The following is a 21,503-nucleotide window of genomic DNA, read 5'->3' on the forward strand; positions in this document are numbered from 1 at the left end:
ACGAACAGGAACTACAGAATTTTTAAAGTTTCTTTCTCAATAAAAATTTCAGTATTCAAACAAAAGGAGCAACTCTTGTGAATGCTTGCACACATCATTTTAGTACTTCTTTCTAGACACTCCAGCATTAATTTTTCCCCTGATGAGCCTCTTAAAGGGAGTCTTGAAAAAAACCCACAACTTGGCATAATGTGCTTTATAAAAAACAACAGGATACTCAGAGTACTCATACAAATAAAATCAATATTCAGACTAAACATTTACAGATGAGCCTTTAAACAACTGCAGTGAGCTAGAATTGAGTTTACCTTATTCTTGTAGCAACTAATTCACCCTTATCACAAGCTAGTATATAAATTGGCTACAGTTCTGCCCACAAAAAGGAGTTGAACTTGCTAAATAAAATATTGCCATTTTTCTGTCTTCCCTTACTCTGCAGTCACAGACTACTGTTTTTCTTTTTTCATGGTTTGCCTGTTCTTAAATTTAAGGCCTCCAGCTAAGGACACATCTTCAGCTTATCAACCATCAAATATTTTTTAAACTTACACATTAAAATAGTCATAATAGTTATAATCATTATTCTAACATCTTATTGTTTATATAGTTTCTTCATAAAACAGATGTTATTATTAAGGTTTAACACACATGTACAACATAATCTCCATGTATATCACAATCCCTATTCAAAATCTGATGTAAAAGGACAAATATAAGTACATGCTTTAAGTTTCACAATTTATATGGCTGTTATATGTATAGTACAGCTTTTGTATCAGCACACATCACAGACACTGACATTTTTGTGATTACCGAAATGCATGAATATGATTTACTGCTGCTAAACTTATGATGTTAATGTGCTGCAATATAATGAAAGAATACAGTTTCACATGGAAACCTGATGATGGACATAACTGAGTGTTTTGTCAGTTTTTAGGGTCTTCAGGATCAAACATCACATATGGGAATTTTATTTGAGGTTGATGACCGGTTCCATTTGTCATCTGAAAGAAGCTGATCCCGTCAGTTCTGTCTTGCTTTGAATCACCAGATGGCACTTTCCCTGCTCTAAAGTCTTACCATCTGAGTATGTGGGAGTCAGATCTGGGAGAAACATTGAAAGCTTAACTGAGATGGAGTATAGATGCAAGAGTGTTTCACCAGTAAAGAAGCACTTGTCTTGTTTAAATCGCTCTTTAGCAGAAAATATTCTTTCTCAAATTAGTTACTGTAGACAAGCTATGTCTACAGAAATGAAAAAAAAAAAAAAAATTAAAAAACCTAAACAAACAAAAACCCCAAAACAACAAACAATCAAACAAACAACACACGCACAAAAAAAACCAACAACAAAAAAACCCCCACTTTTGCCAATGCGTATACACTGCCCAGGGACATTTTTAAAGACATTCTTTCACATTCCCCACAAGACTATATCTAAAGCTGCATGTCTAGCTTGAATAAAATAATACTGACAAAATGAAATGAAACTGTGATGAAAAGTTTGTCCATTTCTAAGTACCATTATAATCTTACTACTTCTATTCTGGTTACATTCTTCAAGTAATTTCTCTCCTTTCTTTTCAGTGTGCAAACCACAGGAAGGAAAAAAAAAATATAAAATTATGCAGACATGGCAAGAGCTCTCAGTGAAGTACAGTGATGATTCATTATCATCAGATACTAATGGAATATCTCAGTGGAAACACCATAAAGCAAAGTTTAAACATCATGTAGTGATCATTTTATAATGTCTATAACTACACTGCACACACATCTTTCACTCTGCCACTTTCTTCTGTTATGTGGGTCAAGCTGAGAGCTTCCTTTCTCTGTGACTTTAGGGAGAAAATACAGGCTTTTTTTTTCCCCTCAGTTTCTTTCCATCTTCTGTTTAAGGGGACAGGGAGTTGTACTGGTAAATCAGTTTTGTTTGACATTCTGAAAACCATTTTTTTTAGGAAGTAAGTTATGGCAAAAGGAATTTTCCTCAAATTTAAACTTTGCTAAGGTTGCATGCAGCATCATGAAAAATCACTTGTTCAAATATGAGTCTTGACATAAGGGTTTGGGGATCTCTCTACCATTAGCCTATAGGAATACCTTTCTGTTATTTTGATTTTACTAACATTTAATGTAGATTTACTGAGAATCATATAATGAACAAATACAAATTTAAAAAAAATACAAAGAAAGGCAAAAAGTATCCATCAGAAATAAGCATGAAAGCTGTCACTATTGACCAGTTTTTGTGTTGCTGCTTAATCCCTTTAAGTCCATATCTTTACTATGTGGTAAGTCATTACAGTGATTCTGATGTCAGAAGAGTTGTGAAGACAACAGCCAAAATTCTGGCCTCTAAGCCATCAGTATACTCTAGTGAAATCAGAGAGCTTTGCACTCAGTTTTGAGCTCAGTAAGCAGAGTTAGACCTTGGGGCTTTAAACTTTGATAACAGGGATGACAAAAAACAGCACCAAATATCATCCAGTTATCTCCATTAAATAAACTCAGTAAACTTTTCTCCAAAATTACATATAATCAGCTATTGCAAAGCTGCTAATGCATTAATTATTGGTGAGACCGTTAAGGTTGGTTGGAGTTTTGTTGTTATACATGATAAACAGAACTGGGAATTACTTTTGCACTTGCTTCAGTCAAAGGAATCTAATAAATTTTAGAAGCCTACAGCTAAAACTAGGCATAGAATATTGAGTTCTGAGGTTGCAAAAGACTGAAACAGAGTTACTTTTGTCAGTGAAATATGCACCTAGATTACTTGTTTTAAAGCAACCCTTCATTCTTTATTATAAAAATCTCTGGCACTGCAGAAGAATTAACTGTATAAGTGCTCAGAGAAACTTAATAGCCTTAATTCAATCACTGAGTTTCATGCAGGGGGATTATATTATTGCTGTACTCCAAAATCCCAAGAAAATGTGATGTTTATCATGAAGACTTGTCTTGTAGGTAAAACTGAAATTGCATTTATAAATTATGTGTTACTTCAGCACACATGAGATTAATTCACCCTGTCAGCCCAGGCTCTAGTCCTCATTCCCACACATGCTGCCACAGCAATCATCTACCTTGCACATTGCCTCAGCTTTGTCCGACTTGTCTTCAAATCTTCTCATGCCCTCATTCATCTTTTTCCATGTTAACTGTGAGTTTGTTGAGCTTCAAAGCTGCTTCTGTCACTTTGCACTCCCTATCACTGTCTGCTCATTCCTCCAACTCAGTCCAAGTCCCATAGCCACAAAACCACTTCCAGCACACCATTCACTCTAATTTACATTTAAGTCCTGAAATATGGCCTGAGCAACACTGATGCTTCCATTTCTTCAATTTTTCTTTAAAAGACTGATGTTTGAACTCTGTTTTCCCAGAAATATTGGCAACACATACGAACAAAAAATGTCAGTCAAGTCTATAAAGCCTGAAAAGACTGGGAAGTGCCACCATTCAGTTGTTAATCCTTGCTATAACTTTTTAGGAGCAGACAAACTGTAGGAATATTTCTTCACTGAAGTGCTTCACACTCTTCTGTTGATACATGCTAGATAATCATTAAAAAGCCAATAGCAAATATTGCACAACATGCATTGGCACGTCGACTTGCCCTGCATTTAATCAGTCAATTAGTTTTGCATGGATTACCTCAGTAACCTGAAGCTACCTATTACCACTAAGTAAAGTTAAAAGGAAACAGAAAACCAGCACATTACCTGGAAGACAGCTGCTGTCCAAGACAATAATCTGAACTTGATAGATACAGAGCCTTTGTTCAGTTTGAACATTTAAAGACTCTCTGGAGACCTGATTGGCTGATTATGACACATGGTGTTTGGACAGTTTATTTTGTGTGACCAATTGCTAAACCAACAAGCATCTCAAATTACTGAGGTGCAAGAGGTGATGGTGAAGCTCAACACTGATAAAACAATCTCACAAGAAGGACTATAAACTATCATCTATTAAAGGTTTCTTTCACAGATTCTTTGTCTGACATAAAGGCTTTTTCCTTTTCATCAAAAGGAGTTCCAAAGCATATTTGGATGCTACAGCCTTTAAAATGAGTGCTACTGTCTAGGGACACCTGAAAATAGTTTGTGACTAATGCTACAGGACTTCACACACTGAGATGCTTGCTGTGAACCTGCCTTTTAAAATACATATAAGCTAAGATCAGCATTAATAGGATTTTGTCCAACAAATTAAAAATACATTAAAAATGCTTTAAAGATCAGCAGAAGCTTAAAAGCAAAATTTCAGGCGCTTAACGCAGCTAATGTTGCAAAAAAAAATTTTTTCTCATTTTGAGCAAAATTTTCCAGCAATTAATAATTAACTAAGTTTTTTTAGACTGCTCCATTCACAGGCATATTAAAATACCACATTAGGCTTTTTAGAGTAATTAGGAACTTTTCTTTGTTAATAAGCAATGCTCATCATTACATCCCTTTTCTTGGAGATAATGCAAAATTTACTTCAGAGCTCAGAAAACTATTTTCCATTATTTCTGAAATTTTACATAAACTCATCACTTTTACAGGGAAAAAATCAGATCACCTTCCTATCTTCCTATTTAATTGCAAAAGCAATGTTAACTTTAAAAAAAAAAAAAAAAAAAAAAAAAGCAAAAGAAAAACTGTATGTGTCATTATGACTGCTATTTCTCACCAGTCTCTCACACCACACTTGTCTTGATGGAATAAATGCTGGAAGATGTGAAACTGCAAGGCTAAATGAAATGGAAAAACATCCTGATGACTCAGGTTAAAAACCATGAACTTACTCTTGTCCTAGATGTTCACTGTGCAATTGGTGTTAAATCCTTTGAGCTCTTAGAAGTGCTTTGTTTGGGAGTTTTAAGCAGTCCCTGGAACAAACTTTATGAAAAAACTGCTGTTACTTTCACCCTTCACTTCTTTGAATATTCACGGGGAAAAAAGAAGCAAATCTCTCAATTAATTTCTTGATGCATCTGACAATAATGATGCTAAGGATAATCTGCATGTCTGAGACCTGTGGCAATCTCATATAAAAAGCAAGACCAAGCCCTAGCACTACTGGGAGCACAGCCAGTATGGGAGCTGCATGAAAGAAAAGCCCAGCCTAATCATGGGAAAATATTATCACTTAATGGATCTTTTTACTGTCTGAAATTTGAATATGAAATGGTTCCTTAGGGAAGGATGAAATATATTGGAGATTATACGTGGCAGTGATAGGTGAGCCACTAAGGCCAAACTGCAGGGAGGACACTTGCAAAGGGTTTTCTTCTCATCACTGAGGACAACAGCAGGAAGGGAATATGTTTGCTGACACAAGCACATAAGAAGAGGACAAAAAGGAAGTAAACATGGGTTGCTGAACTCTGACAGAGACCCTGTGGTGACAACAATACCATGTTTCCTATTATTGGAGAGAAATAGGAAGTGAGACATTATTGTACTGAAAACCCTCTGTTAGATTTTGACAACTTATGTTTAGTCCCAGCTCCAGCTTCTCACTTGTGTCAGCAAAGCTGTTCCCCCCTTCCGTGCCCATCACCAGCAGGCCCTTCCTTCCACAGGATCCCAGGCACTGGATCTGTGAAAAGCAGCCACAGGAAGAGAGATTAGCAGCAGGTACCACTATGATGTCCCTAGACGATGAGCCCACAGCTGTCCTCTGGAGATCCTGACTACAACACAGATGGGCACAGCACAGCACAGCACCAGCTTGGCATCAGGGTGGAGAACCACAGCTGCCTTTTGTCCATTTGTTTCAGAGAACAGCAGAGTTTACATCTGTGTCTACATTGAGGCTGATCTTTTAAATCCTGGGAGCTGAGCATGAGGTAGAAGGTCATAGCTCAGGCTAAATTGTGCTTCTGAGTGACAGAGCTAATTGGCACAGGGCACGCTGCTGGCAGTCAACTGGCCTGCAGTTCACTGTCAGCTTGAACTTGACAAAAAATAAAAGTTAATATTGTCTTAGACCACTGTCTATATAAAACGTATAGATACCCAGAGAGCTATTACTCAGCTCACCATACGAGACTAATCTGACAGTGCATTTTGTGAATAATGACAAGTAGGTTTTTAAATATAATACAAATCCAGCTACTCAAGAGCTCACTTGAAATAGGTGCCTAGATGAAGCTGCTTTACTGCATCTTGCTGGCCACTTACCCACAAGCAAATACTTGTTAAATTTAACCACTCCTTCCTGGAAAAGAGCCAGACAGCAAGACGTGGCTGAAGTTTTCTTCCAGGATCATGAGCTTAAACAGTTAAAATTGAAGAAAGTTCACCATAACCATGTAGTCTGTATGCTGACCTGAACTGCAGCTCAGATTTACTATTCACTAAAAACTGTTCCAGTACAACATCTGTTTATTAATAGACACTTAAAAAAAATCAGTTCCACACACAGCCAAGTGATATCTTTAATATTACACGCAATTTCTTCTTCAACCACAATCCAAGGGTGTTGGATTCCTTGAAAGAATGCTTTACATCAGCACTGGCAATTGTACTTAAAGCTATGTACGGGGTTGTTCTAATAACGGGTTTGGTCACAGGTTTTTTTCCATTGGTGTAATGTTTTGGTTTGGTGTAAGCCCTTGCAAGACCTCAAATCCTGGATTACAATCTCCACTTCTTCTTTTTTTCCTGCTGTTATATAATTTTATCTTTTCACATTTTTGGAAAGACCTAAGTTTATAACAAAGACTTGCAAGAAGTTATTTGGCTTACATGGAATTTCTCAATTTTTCTGATTTAAGAGTAAACTATTCCAGCCATATTTAGACCCTTACAGTGCTGACATCTGCATGTGATCTGAATACCTAGGATTCACATACCTGAATTACCGATATCTATGGATATCTATGCCACTGAACTCTGCATTTGGATGAACCCAGTGTTATGGATTCATAATACGGTTTCTTGGTGCTGCAGGCAACTGGAAATAATGAAGCAGTTCCTCCTTCCAGGTCAAAGTTTTTAAATCTTAAGTGTTTGGGGTAGGTAGGAGAAGAGTTTTCATGTTTGCTTATGCAAGTCTTACGAAACAAGGCAGTTAAAAAGTACATTAAAAAATGTTCTTCCCATCTTATTTGAAGTAGATCTGCAGCTTTACAGTACAGTGTTGAAACCTGAAATTTTGCAATCTTTGTGTATTGCTGAGAAAAATACATTCAGTTTGGCTGAGTAATGAGTCTCTGAAAAGCATGTGCTGCAATACCCATATTTTTGCTGCTGTGTTTGTAAAGTGTGCATCTCAGGAATGTTGCATTAGGAATATTTTTATGGCTACCATGGCTGTATAGGAGAAAATGGATGGAGGTACAGATAAACTATCTCATGCTTTGTGTTCATACCATACCCAACTAATACTATCCTTTTTGAAGGTAAATCTTCAAGCCAAGTCTTATATAGCAAAAGCAAATATCTGTCTTGTTCAAAAAAAGGAACAGTGACAACTTTAATATGTGCAATTTTAATTCAAAATTTACTCAACTAAGTCATTGCATAAACCATCCAATTAAAATGTTAGTGTCCTACAGAACAACATAGAGGGCAGCTTACCTGATGTAAAGACTGGACAGTTGCCCAGAGCTGCAGAATTGGAGAGGCAGCATTTTTAGAGACAACTTGTGACTGCACTGATTAAATTGCTAATAAGACATTCATTTTTATAATGCGTAAATACTTTCTCTTGTATTCTTCTATAATTTTAAGAGACTGTATTTCACCATAGCTGAATATGGGGCATTCTAAAATTCTATTAAAAAGCCTACCATTAAATATTATTTCTTGCAAATGTCAGAGCAGTGGCAGCAGAATGTATTTTACTCAATGCAACAAAAGAATTAGGGCTGTCTCTGATGATACAGACACCCACCAATATGCATCAGGGACTGAGTACAGCTAACCAGAAAAACAGTAACAGTTTGCCAGAGATATTACCAAGACTTTTTGAGTAAGCTCAAGAAATTCATAGATCTGTTTGCAGAACAAAACTCCACAAGATTAATTTAAAGATACTCTCTGTGAATTATTTTAAAAGTCTTATCATTCAGGCTTAGATAACTGCAGATAAGCAAGAGCTTGGGTAATAAGATCCACCACAGGGCGTGACAGTGCACAAGTTTGAGTGTGTCAGGTATGAAAAAAATGCAAATCTGAAAGGTGCCTTGTCACATTGCCCAACATTGTGTCTACACACAGCCTTTTGGGCTGGTTCTTTCCTGATTCTCAGGTAAGCACTCTTGCAGGAGTTATCTTCAAGAGATGGTAAGGAGTGAATGGAAAAGAGCATAAGGCAACATGAAGGGACAAGAGGAGCAGACAGACTTCCTGCACCTGGGCAATGTGAAACATGAGATTTTTCTCATTTGTCTCCAAAATGTGACAATCACTCTCCTGCCTTGTAATCCAGCCTTCAAAATGAGCCTGACATAAGGGTGGGTTAAAAACCACCTGTGCACAAGTTTCAGGCTAAAGAGAACTATCAGTAGTTGCCTTTTTGCTACCTCCTGCACTTGTTGCAATGGCACTGGAGTGAAAACACATGCTCCCCCCTACCACCTCCTTCATCTGCCACCTCAACAGTGACCAATGCTTCAGCCTGCTCCACAGCAACATTCACCACCCTCCCTTCACATTTCCTCCTTAAATCTCCCACCTTTAACAGCTCTAATAGCTCAAAAACTCAGCACTATACAAAGTCCAAAGTAAGGAAAAACTGCTCCATGACTCACTTAAGGATAGCTTACCAAAAGACTGACATTTCATGCTTCCCCTGGTATTAGGATTTCCCTTCAGGTGTCCTCACTATTTTGCATGTAGATGTATCTATATGAACCCAAAGCTAATCACACATGAAGTAAAAGAAAGCAATACCTTCAAAACAATTTTTAAGGCTACAGATGGCTGTAACTCTATCAGGGCATAGTTCAGCCATGGTTCTTTCAATATCACCTAATGCCTTAGATAAAAAAGTATAAAACTGGCCACTAACTTTCTTATTTTTTAAAAACATTGAAGTAACTCATCAAAACAAAATATGTTCAAATCACTAATATGTGTTTACAATTTTTCTGTTTTACTCAGATCACTTTAGATTTTTATACTAAATCTCTTGCTTTCTCTTTAATAAATTATTTGTGGTCAGGTTTTTTGTTTGGTTGGGTTTTTTTAGTAGAAAAATATGTTTTTCTAGTCAGATCAGATAATGTTTGTGAGCCTAATTCAGTGGAACTCAGTGTGTACATGAGACTTACTGAGCATGAGAAAAAAGACTGTTCTTCAGAGGGGAGAGGATGCAGTAAGGACACTGAAAAATGTGAGCTAAAAGGAAAATTAGTCTGAATGAAGTGGTACTACTGCCTTTATTGGTATCTTCACTTCTAATGGTATGTCTTTATGTCTCCATAAAGTATGTATCCTTTAACATATACGCATAGTGATAAAAATGCTTGGCAATTAATGAAGTAATGAAGACAAGAAGGAGATACAAACCATAGTGATTAAAGAGTACAGTACAGTGTCTTTCTACTTTGCCTGAAGGGGCAGCTGTGCTGGCAGAAGCTTTCACCCCTGGGGGATCAACTCTTGGCTGTAGTTTCTACCACAGTAAAGCAGGCTTATTTTTATGGGCAGAAAAACACAGAAATCCTGCCAACTGAGGCACCTCAGGAGATAGATAAATTTTATGGAGCTCCCAGCTGGCCTGAATACCGCAACAGCAGCACCTTTCCCTTACAGCTCACTTTTCATTTTTGCTCTCTGAACTAGTCAGCCTCTTTCAAGCCACCCTGAGTACATGTATTTGAGATAAATGCAACATTTTTAGCTACCATGGGTAAAAGATTCAGATCAATGAACAGGTTCACTGTAGCTCTACAGCAGCTATTTTGTGCATGTGTGTATTTTTTTTAGACAGTAACTAAACTTTAGCACTAACACAGTGTCTCAAAACCCAGTCCATGGTCCACAGGTGCTCAAACATCCCTAATACTTATGGCTCAGCATTTTAGGACTGAAATTAAAATCAGTGATCTGACAGTACTGTGCCTTCCCTCCACTCTGAGCATAGAGGGGTTTTTAGGTAGCTCTATGACCTTCCCCAAAAACAGGGCAGGAAACAAATCATTGCAGTTCTGGACTGCCTGAAAGCTAAAGGCCATCAGCTTGACAGATGATATCCATGCACCTTCCCTTCTTTTTCTACCTTCAAAACCTTGCCCCTTCTCACTGCTGTCCCCAGCCTTCCTACTTTCCTACTTCTGCTTGAAGAATCACTGCAACACCCTCCAAGTCAAGAAATTACCAATTTGCTGATGGGCAGAAAAAAAACCCAAAAAACCAAAAAACAAAACGCATTATATACGCTCTTCTCTCTTTAGTACTCTCTTTAGTACAAATTATAGTCTCTCATGGTTCCTTTTTGCAGAAGAAAGTAGGCAGCCCATTTCTATCCTCAGCAGGGCCCAGATAAACATTTCTACCAAATGAAGAAATAAAGAGGGATTCCCTCTGGCAAGGTCAGAGAAGCAGATGAAAATGACCCTGGGACCAAGAGTTCAAATAAATACAAAAGGTTCTGTCCTCAGTGGAGCTTGGTTAAATAAGCCAGGTCCAATCTTTTAGGAACATAAATACAAACTATTCTCTTCCCAATGGGGTAACAGAAACAAAAACACAAAGTTAATGAACTCAGCAGGGTTTGACCAAACAGTTCAAATTCTGCTTTGGAGCAGTGAGAATAGCTATGAAGCAAACAATCTCAGTCACTTGGCACTGCAAAACAGAACTGTCTCTGCTTTGGTTGGATGAGTAAAAACTTCCTTGATTACAGGAGTCCTTCAGTCTCTAGGGGGCTAAATGTGCTCTGTAAATTTATATCTGTTCAGTTCTGACAGTTCATGTCCAAAGACAAAGCAATGGCAGTGAAATAACTTCTCCTTGTTACGTTTGTTTTCTTACCCAGTCCAGACTCTACATCTCTTTATGCTTCTGTACTTCCCCTGGTTCAGTCCCATGCTTTCTTTCACACTGCTATTGTATGAAACACTCTTCAGGGATTTTTTTATCTATCAGTACCACTATTTGTTCTGTGCGCCTGGTCATAGAAATACTCCAAAGAACTCAAAAGGATCATATGGAAAATAAATCCACAGGTATATATGGTACTCATGGCAAATTAATATTAATATACCATATTGCAACACTAGAACTTCATGAAACATGAAGCCAATATACCTGTATTTCTTCCAGTACTTTCTTAATTTCCTCACTTCGTTTCCTAGTGTGCAGCATATTGCATATTTCTTGCAATTTTTGCATCACCTTGTGTATTTGTATATTTACACACAATTATCCATACAATATTATTAAAAAACTATCTCCTCACATCTATCCAGTTGCCATAAGGAGAAACAAGTTGATGCTTCTTTAAGACTACACCAGAATGCAAGATTCTCTGCTTATAAAACAACTATATTTTCTGTTCAAAACACTTATAAAATAGGCTGTTCAGCATACAGTTAGAACTTCTGATTCCACCTTGTACAAGTGTTACGTAGAAGAAAGGATTGATTTAAAAGAGTATTTAATCTTCAGTTATTAAGAGATAACAACCTACTTACCAAGGATCCTGTAACACTGGAATTAAAGATCCTAATTTAGGTGCCTAATTCAGGTTTCACAAGACTATTGTGCTGCATACAAAAACTGTTGCATTTATACACTTGGGATAAAACTGGTAAATGGGGGAAAAGAAAAAAAAATTCTAGCCAGCTTATTAAGGTTAAAAATATATTCTGAATCCTAAATTAAAGCTTCAGTATTCTGTAAGAATCTTATTCTATTAGACTAGCAATTTATGCATAATAATTTAAAAGTAAGATTGGACAGATTAACAACAGCTGTGCTAATTTTTAAAAAATAGATGCAGGAAAAAATATATCATTACCTCATATTTACAATACATTTCCAGTGAGTAAAAAATGTTTTAATTCATCATCATTTTAGCTATATAATATTTCAGCAATTCTAAAGTATATCTAAAGTATATTCTAAAGTGCAAGCTGACTACCTAGTTAAGCAAGAACATCTTGTTTCATTAACATCTTTCCATGCTATCAAATCCAGAAAAAGAATCTGGTTTTGCCATGGAAAGGACATGCTTTTTGTATCCTATTACATTACAAACACCCTATGACTCTATTTTCCAGGTTGCTTAAAACAATCTGCTTTAGTATTAAGCAACATGATGGAAGCCACTATTACTTCTTTAATCATAAAAATAATTCTGAGCTGGAAACCATCAACTGGATCAAGACTCCCTTATGCACGTTGGCGTGAGTGGACACAGCCATGTATAAACATGACATATTTGCATCCTTTATGTCAGAGTTCCCTTTCCACAGAGTTCCTTTTCCACAGCACGTGTGGAAGGGAGTCTCCTGTGCATGTGCTGAGCATCTAAGCAAATACACAGAGTGGGATGCATTAGCAGATGGAGCTCTGCCATGGGGCTCAGTGGTGCTGAACAAGCTGTCAGTCAGAAGCAACCCCCTTTTCACCCACCCATTGCTAAAACATCTGAACAAACCCATACTGCAGAGTCCAGGTTGGCTCCCATTGAGGTCAGAGGTCATTACTACTCAAGATGATGGTTCTAGCCTTTATTTACTTTTACAGTGTTAAGTGTAATGGCTTTGGTAGTGTTTTACAGTATTTGTGAAGTACTTCTGGAAGTCAAGATATTCTCAATCACCAGGCTAAACAGTGACTATAAAACTCAATACTTGCCTTTTATTTTCAAGGTTGAAATATTGATATTTGAGAATTGTATTTCTCTCTAAGTTTTTCTCATGTCATATTTCATATTCATTTCTTTATTGGAATCTTTTTTGACAGATACACTGGTGTAAATAACAGCACAGCCAAGAATATACAATCATTTGGTGCTCAGGCAAAACAACTATACATAGACAACAAAAACCTTGCTATGAGCTACAATTAGCACAGAGAAATAATAACAGTAAAGGTCAGCATTCTCTCTTGTAGTTTGTCAAAAATAAAAAATAAAAATTAAAAAATCTGAAGACAACAAAACCCAATCTCATTAAAAATATGACGTATTATTCCACTTCTGCTAGGCTGAAGATATTTGTCTCCGTGAAATTCCTCAAAATAATGACATTTCCTCAACTTAATGTCTCTATCCCTTCTACCCTGTTTTCACCCTCTACATCTGTAACTTTTCTAACGCTGTATTTTTTTCTTTACCCTAATCATAACACCTGAAAGGCAGGATTAAAAAACAGAAGGATAAAGTTAAACATGGCATTAAAAATACATAAAAACTGGTTAGCATAGGTGTGCATCATCTATGCCATATAAAATCTGTCCTACAAGTGAGCATGCCTCTGACACTCCAGTTTTAGTGTGGAAAACCCAGTAGGAGTTTCCTGCCATGCTGGTAGGATGAGAAGAGCAGATTGCTAACTTGGTACTTTGAGTTTTTTATTCAAATAAATGGGGAGGAAGAAAAAGCTTTCCCTGAAACAAAAATGGGAAGGGAAGAGTAAAGAAGATAGACACATGAAAACATTTGTTTGGAAACAGAGAAAACATAATAAGAAAAAAATTCCTATTAAATTAATCAGATAAATCAAAGCAAGTCATCTGGGCAACTGAGTCTTGAGAAGCAGTCGAAAGAATCTCAGCAGCCATTACTGGGTATAAACTTTTAACCCAGTGGAACTATAGGAGAGATGAGGAGCTTCAGGCCATGCTGTAGTGAGTGATACAAATATTGATACATGTATTTTATTTGAGGGGGTCATTTGCAGTTGGATGCTGTGATCTTAGAGGTTTTTCCCAGCTGTGATGATTCTGAGAGGAAGGGAGATCAAGTTCAGACTTGGAGTCACAGAAATAGAGGAAATGTCAGCCAAACAACACTGACATATTCTTTGACTGAGAGATGATACCACAAGGTTTTTAGGTCTCAGTTTTAAATGTCTTTCCTGCATTTCTATGCCTCATGTGAGTTTGGCCCTTGTACACACTAGTTTTCCTTATAAACCTGTTTCACTGTTATAATACAGCTAAAACTGAGAAAGAGCATGCACAGCTTTCATAATGCTCGGGTGTTGTTATGTATGAAAGAGGAGATAGGCTAAATTGAAATAAAGCACCCTCCTACGCAGCATAACTACCTCAAAACATTTTTTTTATATAACTACATCAGAAAAACATGAGAACAAAAACTACCCTATGCCTCTGGCCAACATCATTATATCTGCACAAGAACAAGAAAACAGGACCTCCTTTTTACTTATTCTTCACAAATACAAAGCATACTTCATGCTTTGTAAATACATGCTATTATGGCATATTGTTTTCTACCTATATTCATTAAATATACAACCCAGAGGTCTCAAAATTCAAAAGCTTTTTTTCATTCCATTCTAAAAGCTGGTGTTGTGGCTTCTAATCATGGGCTATTGAGTCCCCTGAGTCACATTTTGTAGTGCTGGTGAGAAGAAGGGAAAGAGGCTGCCTAATAGAAGACAGGGTGCTAAGACCCCTGTGTGACACAATGAGCAGAGCACTCACAAATACCTCAGGGTATAGAGGAAGCCCTTGGTTTAATACTATATACAAATTATAATAAAGATATACATCTTAAAAAGGGTTTGGTAATGGGATGTTAGGCCTTTTGCCTTCTTCAGCTTCCTGCACCAATTTCCCTCCACAGTCTATTCTGTTCTCTCCACCTGCTCCCACCTGCAGCCCCCTTTCTCAGCCAGCTTGAGTCTGACATTTTTTTCTGCCTCTGAAATCAGTCTTCAGTTCCAGCTTGCAGTTGGTAGCTCACCAGTTTCCATTTCTAACATCAGCAGGAGGCACTGTTGAGAACACAGGGCGCAGAACCCAGTTTCAGACCCAAATCCACCTCTGGCATAGCACACAAAAGAAGTTAACTTCCAGAAAAGATTTTTTTCTGTGGAAAGCGTACTCAGCAAAGGCAGAATTGTCAAGAAATTTAGCACATAAAATTCCAATTGCTAAGGAATCAGACACCTACATTCCCTTGAGGAGCTTATTGGCATCATTAAGTTACTCTTTTCCATTTCTTTTTTAAACCTATCCAGCAGGCCATATTAAGAATGCAAACTATAGGAGTTCAATATAGTAATCACAACTCCTATTGCATTTTAATTCAATAGCATGGCAAAGTGTTGAGACATCCTACACTAGACGTTTTCCAATTTTCATCTCACCATAAGGTCAGCAGACAAAAGTGTAACTATGTCTCTCAGGAGCCCCGTTTTATAGTTAGTAGTTTAAACACAGTCCTGCATTACATCAATTCTAACCTTCACTAACAAATATTTATATCATTGTCTCAGAGATCTAAAAAAAGCAAAAAGAAAAAATGCCACAAAGGCCTAGATCTCTAATGCTGAAAAACACTCTAATAAAACTTAGTTCAAAAGTAAACATTGGAAGTGACCACATTTCTCTATCTGCAATACTACTCAAATGCACTGCAGTAGGAACTGAGTTTGCTTTAAAATAATCAAATACTCATTTTGTATATATGCTTTTGAAACTGTTGTCAGCACAGAAATGGTAAGTTCTTTTCTTGTATACTCCACATGTTTTTAGAACTGTAAAATACACATTTGTTCTCAGTATTTCCTGAGTTCAGAAAGCTAGCATTAAGAAGTGCAAGTCTGAAGCTCACACTTTGAGTTTGACATGAGACAAATTGAGATTTCAACTTTTTTTTCATCTTTCTTTTTGCTTGTACCATAGACTGCAAGAGTATCGAAGTGAGGAGCAGCAAGCATGAATGCTAAAAATCCTAATTCATCTCTTTCTATAAAATGAAATAATTTCTATCTTTTGGGATGATAAAATATTGTTTTGTGAGTGATTTTACTAAATTCTATTGCACAGAACATGTGCAAAAAGCACCGTACATCATTTCACTGTCTTCACCACCACTGCAGTGACAGCAAATGGCTCAACTTCTTTGATGTCAAACATATTTTGAGAACCATTTTGACTCCTTGTCTTTTGCACTATCCCTAAGTGCCAAACTTGGGAGCAGTCCCCACATTTTGCTATCACTGGTGCAATATGATGGGAAGGGCACTTCACAACAGGCACACCTGAAGCTGCCAAAGTTTGCCAGCAGGTGTGAGAAAATGAGCTATTCTAAAGGATCAGAACTTTAAAAAATATATAAAGATAAGAAAAACCATGAAATACAAAAGGTGTTCTGATCTGTCTTCTCTGCAATTTGCTTTCTGGATGTTCCCACAGCATTTTGGTCATCACATAGAGCTGAGTCCTAAGTCTACCTTCAAGAGGCAATAAAATGAAATAACTACTGAGCTTGGTGTCAAAACAACTGAAAAGTTTTCTTTTGTGGGACACAAATATTCAGACTGGAAGAAAGCAAAATTTTTTTTAAACAGTCCTGCACACTTGGGCAGCTCCAGTTCATTTAGTTTTATGTTTGGAGTACTATCAAATCAGATGTTGTCATTATCTTTCATACTACCCATATGAAAAAAATGCAGAATCCACCTATTCCAAAATAGTACAACTTCTACAATGTTTGGCCTTACTGCAATTTTTCAATAGCTGACGTAAAAGTAAAAATTTCTTACAATCTAGTTATTTGCTAAATCTATACAACTTACAATATTATTTAGAGCACACATTTATTGTTGTGTGGAAATTAAATACATTCAATTCTTCATATACAATAACCATAGCACCAAATTAAAAGAAAATGCATCAACAACTAAATTTAAAAAAAAAAATTAAAAAATCAGACTTAAGCTTTTTTTCTAGTGCATCCTGATTTTGTGAATTAATATTAATTCTCTTTAGGATTTTATATCTTACAACCATAAAGGAAAGGAGTATATCTTGCTAAGACTCCATTCTTTTCCAATAATTTTCCTCCTTCGTTCAGAACTTTTTTAATTGCTCTAGTTATGTTCATATCCTTTTGGAAAGGCTTATTCCATTTTTATCAGAAATTGCTTTTAATGCACACCTCTGATTAGATATTACTGCAAGTGTCATGAGACATGAAAATACTGTGTCCTGGAAAAAAAAAAAAAAAAAAATAGTAGCATGTAACTGGGAGCTTGACCTTGAGATAGCAAATAAAGGAACTACTTAAAAACACTGCATAAACTAAATTTAATAATGTACTCAGCAGAAAAACAAGCTGATGCTGATGAATCACCCTTCCAGACACGAATGTTATGAATTAAAAATCTTGAGATTGCAAGGAAAAAAAAGCAAACTGAGACCTCTTTCTAGTTCATTAGACAAAATGACCTGGTGAGCTAGGTATTTGATCTTCAATAAAAGCTTAAAATTATTTTCATTGTTTGACTATAAGACTAAGAGCTATAAGGAATATCAGGAATATGTGACAGACAGTGCTCCCCAGTCTGTTTGTCCAACATCCTCTATTTCTCAAGTCATGGAAAATTATCTCCTTATTCTTATATCCCAGATACTTTTGTCTGGATACTGCAAACTTTTATTCAAGTGTTCCAAGATTCACAACAGAATTAGGAAAGTTGGCACAACAGCTCACAAATACATGCAAGTCAAGGAATGTGGGTTTGGACTTCAGATGAATATGTGAGATGCAGCCTGCTTCTCACTTTCATTTGACACACAAACAGTGGCCAATGAGGTCCTATTTTCCTTGCTAACCTCCTCTTTGATGCTATGCAAATGTTAGGCCATCTATATTACATGAACAGGCACAGAAACTGGTAACACTCTATCCATGATTCATGTCAATGACTTAACAAATATGAAAAGATAATTACATTTTAATAATCATACTGACCTTGAAATATAAAATTCACTTAACATCACAGATTATTAGCATATCCCAAGAACATTCTTCTTCACTTGATCCTCACAAAAGAAATGGACAGCTTTAACTGGCAAATGATGTGGGGGATAAAACTGAGTATTGCATTCAGACACCACATTTGCTAAAGCAATCCTCTCCTTAAGAAAAATGCAGCTCTTCAAAACCATCCTGTGATGTTGCAATGGGAAAAAAATCAGGTGAGCTGTAGTCTTTTTTTCTTGACCTGGAAGAGGTCCAATAATAACCAGAGTTACTGGAAGCAAAACCACCTCATCAGAAAAGGAGGACAAGATGATCTACCTAAGAAACCAAGGATACAAAGTAAGACTTTTCTAAAAGGGGAAAAAGCAAAAACAAAAACAATGGGTCCATGCCGTAAATATATTTATATTTATAAAAGAAATATGCAAGAACTATGACATAGTGAACAAAATCCAAGAAAGAAGAGAAACAAAAGATTAATATTTTAAAAAACATCAGCTTGTGATTCAAGGACTGTTCTCTTTTTTTACCTATAACTTGCCTGTCCATAAATAACAGCATCACCTTTAAGGCTGCCCAAAGCATCTTCTGCCTAAATAAAATTCAGATTCTAGAATGAAGATTTTGCCACAGCAAGAACTAAGCGCATTTAAATCCAATATATACTACAGAGAAGGGATAGGTGGAATTAGGTTAAAGTGCTGGAAGGAGGCACTTTTTTTTTTTTTTTTTTTTTTTTACGTACTATTAATGGTACATCCATTTACACTGAAATTACACAGAATTCCATCTCTCTTCACTGCAGCCATAGAGGCATTATGTTTAACTACCTGTTTCGTTGATATTTCCCTTTGTACTATTTCAAAGTCTCCTTACATGTAAAATACCCACTCAGATAATTTGTATCATTTGCACCACTATATAATCCAAAGAGCTTTAATGTATGACTTTATTTTTTCTGCCATCCACGAAGACCTTCCACGAAGACCACAGTTGATATTTAGGCTATAAATAAGTCTGATTTCACAAACCAAAAATGCTGCCATAAAAAAATCCATAGCCTCAAGCCACCTCAAGACTATTCAAAGTAATTAGCTGGTCTGCTCTGCGGCCATTTACATTGTAAACACTATCTTGCAAACTAAGTTAGCTGGGCCCTTACAGACACAGAGTTACGGTTCCGTAATAAATTGTACAAATAATGGAAACACCTGGAATATAATTTCTTCTCTGAATTTATTCCACCACGTGGAAGGAGTAAATATTCAGCACTCATTCTCAAGTATGATATTCACAGTTGGCAGACAATAACAGGAGAGAGGAGAGAGCTGTCTTTAAAATAAGAAGGGAATCACTTATACATTATCCACATATTTAATACTTGTACTGAAAAGCATTTACCACTTTTATTGAACTATTTGTCAGCTTTCTGCTTCCTTTGAATATCAGTCTACATCCCTGTCTTGAAGACCAACTTTCATATCATGATTCATCTAGACAGAACTGAAGCAATATTTTGTCGGCTTGATTGGGTGCTGCTAAGTTTATGGTCCCATTCCTGCAATGGAAGCTGCAAGCACCTATTTCATTACTATTTTATAAGTAACTTGAGAGCCCCAGATGGATGTCACTATGGAAACACGAGTGATTACTATAGAGACCAATGAAACAAGAATGGACGCCTCCATCAGGTAGCAGCTTCCTTTGGTTTCTTTCTTCTTCCCAAAAAAGCTTTCAATTATAATTTGAGTAAGATTCCTTTTCTGAAAGCTCAGGCTGGCATCTGAAAAAACAGCTTGGTCTTATTCTGTTTTGGTTTTTTTTCCTATCCACCTGACTAGAAAAGCAGTGTCAGCCCAGCATGCCTGCAGGGCTGAGAGGTAATGTGCCCTCCCCGAAGTTCCAGGGAACACTGGTCTCTGAAATGTGAACTGGGCAACTTCCCAGTCTCTTCTGAGATTGCTTCAGTGCCTTTTAGGGGCCACTTCAGCAACCAGGAACCCAGGACAGAAAGTGGCAAACATAACTTTTCTCTCTGGACAACTGGTCCTCAATGGGGAGAAAATTAGCACCATTTCCTTCAAGGACCTTGACTGCACAGTGTACTGACAGAGGTCAAGTAAAGAGAATGATGTAGGAGTGTTTTCCCATCTCTAGTACCAGTTACAGCGGGAGCTCAGTACACAACCACTACCTAAATCCAGCAATGTTTAGAGATAATAATGTCAGCGTTGCCGAGCTCAGAGGAGAACAACCTAGTGCTGCAGGTGACATGGTGCAGCACAGGGTCCCTCCAGACCCACTTTCCTCAAGGTCATCCTGACCACAGAGCTATGACATTATCGCCTTTTGCAGGCCCGTTCCTGATGACGGCAAGTGCGGCAGCGAGCTTTTTGCTCTGCTGCTGCGGCCGCCGCGGCTTCCCCGCCCACATTTCCCTCCGGAGCTGCCCCCGGGGCGGGGGCGGGCGGTGCCGCAGCGACCGGGGATGAGGCGGGGGGTGGCCCCGGCTCGCCGCCCCGCAGGGATGCGTGCGGGGGCGCGGGGCGGAATCACACCGCGGTCCTAACCCCGAAGCTGGGGTCTCGGCCCGGCCCCACCGCCCGCCTCCCTGCCCCGCGGTCAGCGCCGGGCGCCCGCATGGCAGCCGGGAAACTGCTCGCTGCAGGGGCGGCGGGGCATGGCCGGGGCGTGCGGCTGCTCTCTGCAATGGCTGCTTGGGTACCGGGGGCAGCGCCCGCGGGGGGCGGCGGCTGCACCCCGAGTGGCGTCAGTCCATCCATCCATCCATCCATCCATCCATCCATCCATCCATCCATCCATCCATCCCTGCGTGGGCGGCGGTGGGGGTGTGTGTGTCACTGACAGTGCGGCGCGCACAGCGCTGGGGCAGCCGCCCTCACGCAGCCTGCCCGGGGCCGCGCCGGCGCGCCCCGCCTGCGGCAGCCCCTTCTCTGTCCCCCGGAGCCCTCCCCGGTGGGGGCGACCTCAGCGGCCTCGCTGCTCCTCCTCCTCCTCCCTCCAGGCGGGTAGGTTACGTTACCTGGTCTCTAGCTCGGGCTGGATCTAATCCCGCAGCCGCCGCCGGCTCCTTTCCCTGCCGCGGGGGTGAGTGGGGCAACTAATTTATTTATTTCCCATGAGTTGTCCTCGCCAGCAGCGCAGCGGCGGGAGAGCCCGGGCCGGGCGGCAGGGAGGGAGGCCCGGGTGCTGCTGCGGGGCCGACGGGGCGCCGCTGTCCCGGGGGTGCTGCCGGGGAGCGGCCGAAGCGCTTCAGCACCGGCGCGGGAGGGCGGGGGCTGCGGAGGAGACGCCTCCCGGGCTGCCCAACCCGGCTCCTCGGGGCTGGCGGGGGCGCGGCGCGGCGCCCGGCGCCCGGCACGGGGAGACGGAGCCAGCGCCAGGGCAGGAGGTGGGACGCTCCGATCCGGTCTCCGGAGGCGGACCTCAGCGGGGGTATAGGCGGCCGCTGGAGCGGGGCCGGAGCCCCCACCTCCCACCACTTCCCCCGCCCACCTGGAGCGGCGCCTCGCCTGGGAAGGGCTACAGGGATGGTCGGGGTACGATGCCCTGGGACGAGC

The 21,503-nt window shown here is 39.1% G+C and overlaps 1 protein-coding gene across 2 annotated transcripts in view; it reads right to left on the bottom strand.

Annotated features, from left to right (window-relative positions):
- The window catches only part of SLC16A7 (solute carrier family 16 member 7), an 84,655-nt gene extending 63,480 nt beyond the window's left edge, over positions 1–21,175 (bottom strand). The window contains exon 1 of one of the 2 annotated variants that reach the window (XM_071733517.1): positions 20,966–21,175. The gene's annotated coding sequence lies outside the window, so the exon portion shown is untranslated. Of the gene's footprint in view, positions 1–3,731; positions 3,806–20,965 lie in introns of those variants that run through there. The other variant, XM_071733518.1, reaches the window with a different exon arrangement.
- Positions 21,176–21,503: the final 328 nt, after the last annotated feature.

The sequence above is a fragment of the Heliangelus exortis genome, chromosome 1, assembly GCF_036169615.1.
Source record: "Heliangelus exortis chromosome 1, bHelExo1.hap1, whole genome shotgun sequence".
Taxonomy (NCBI): Eukaryota; Metazoa; Chordata; class Aves; order Apodiformes; family Trochilidae; genus Heliangelus; species Heliangelus exortis.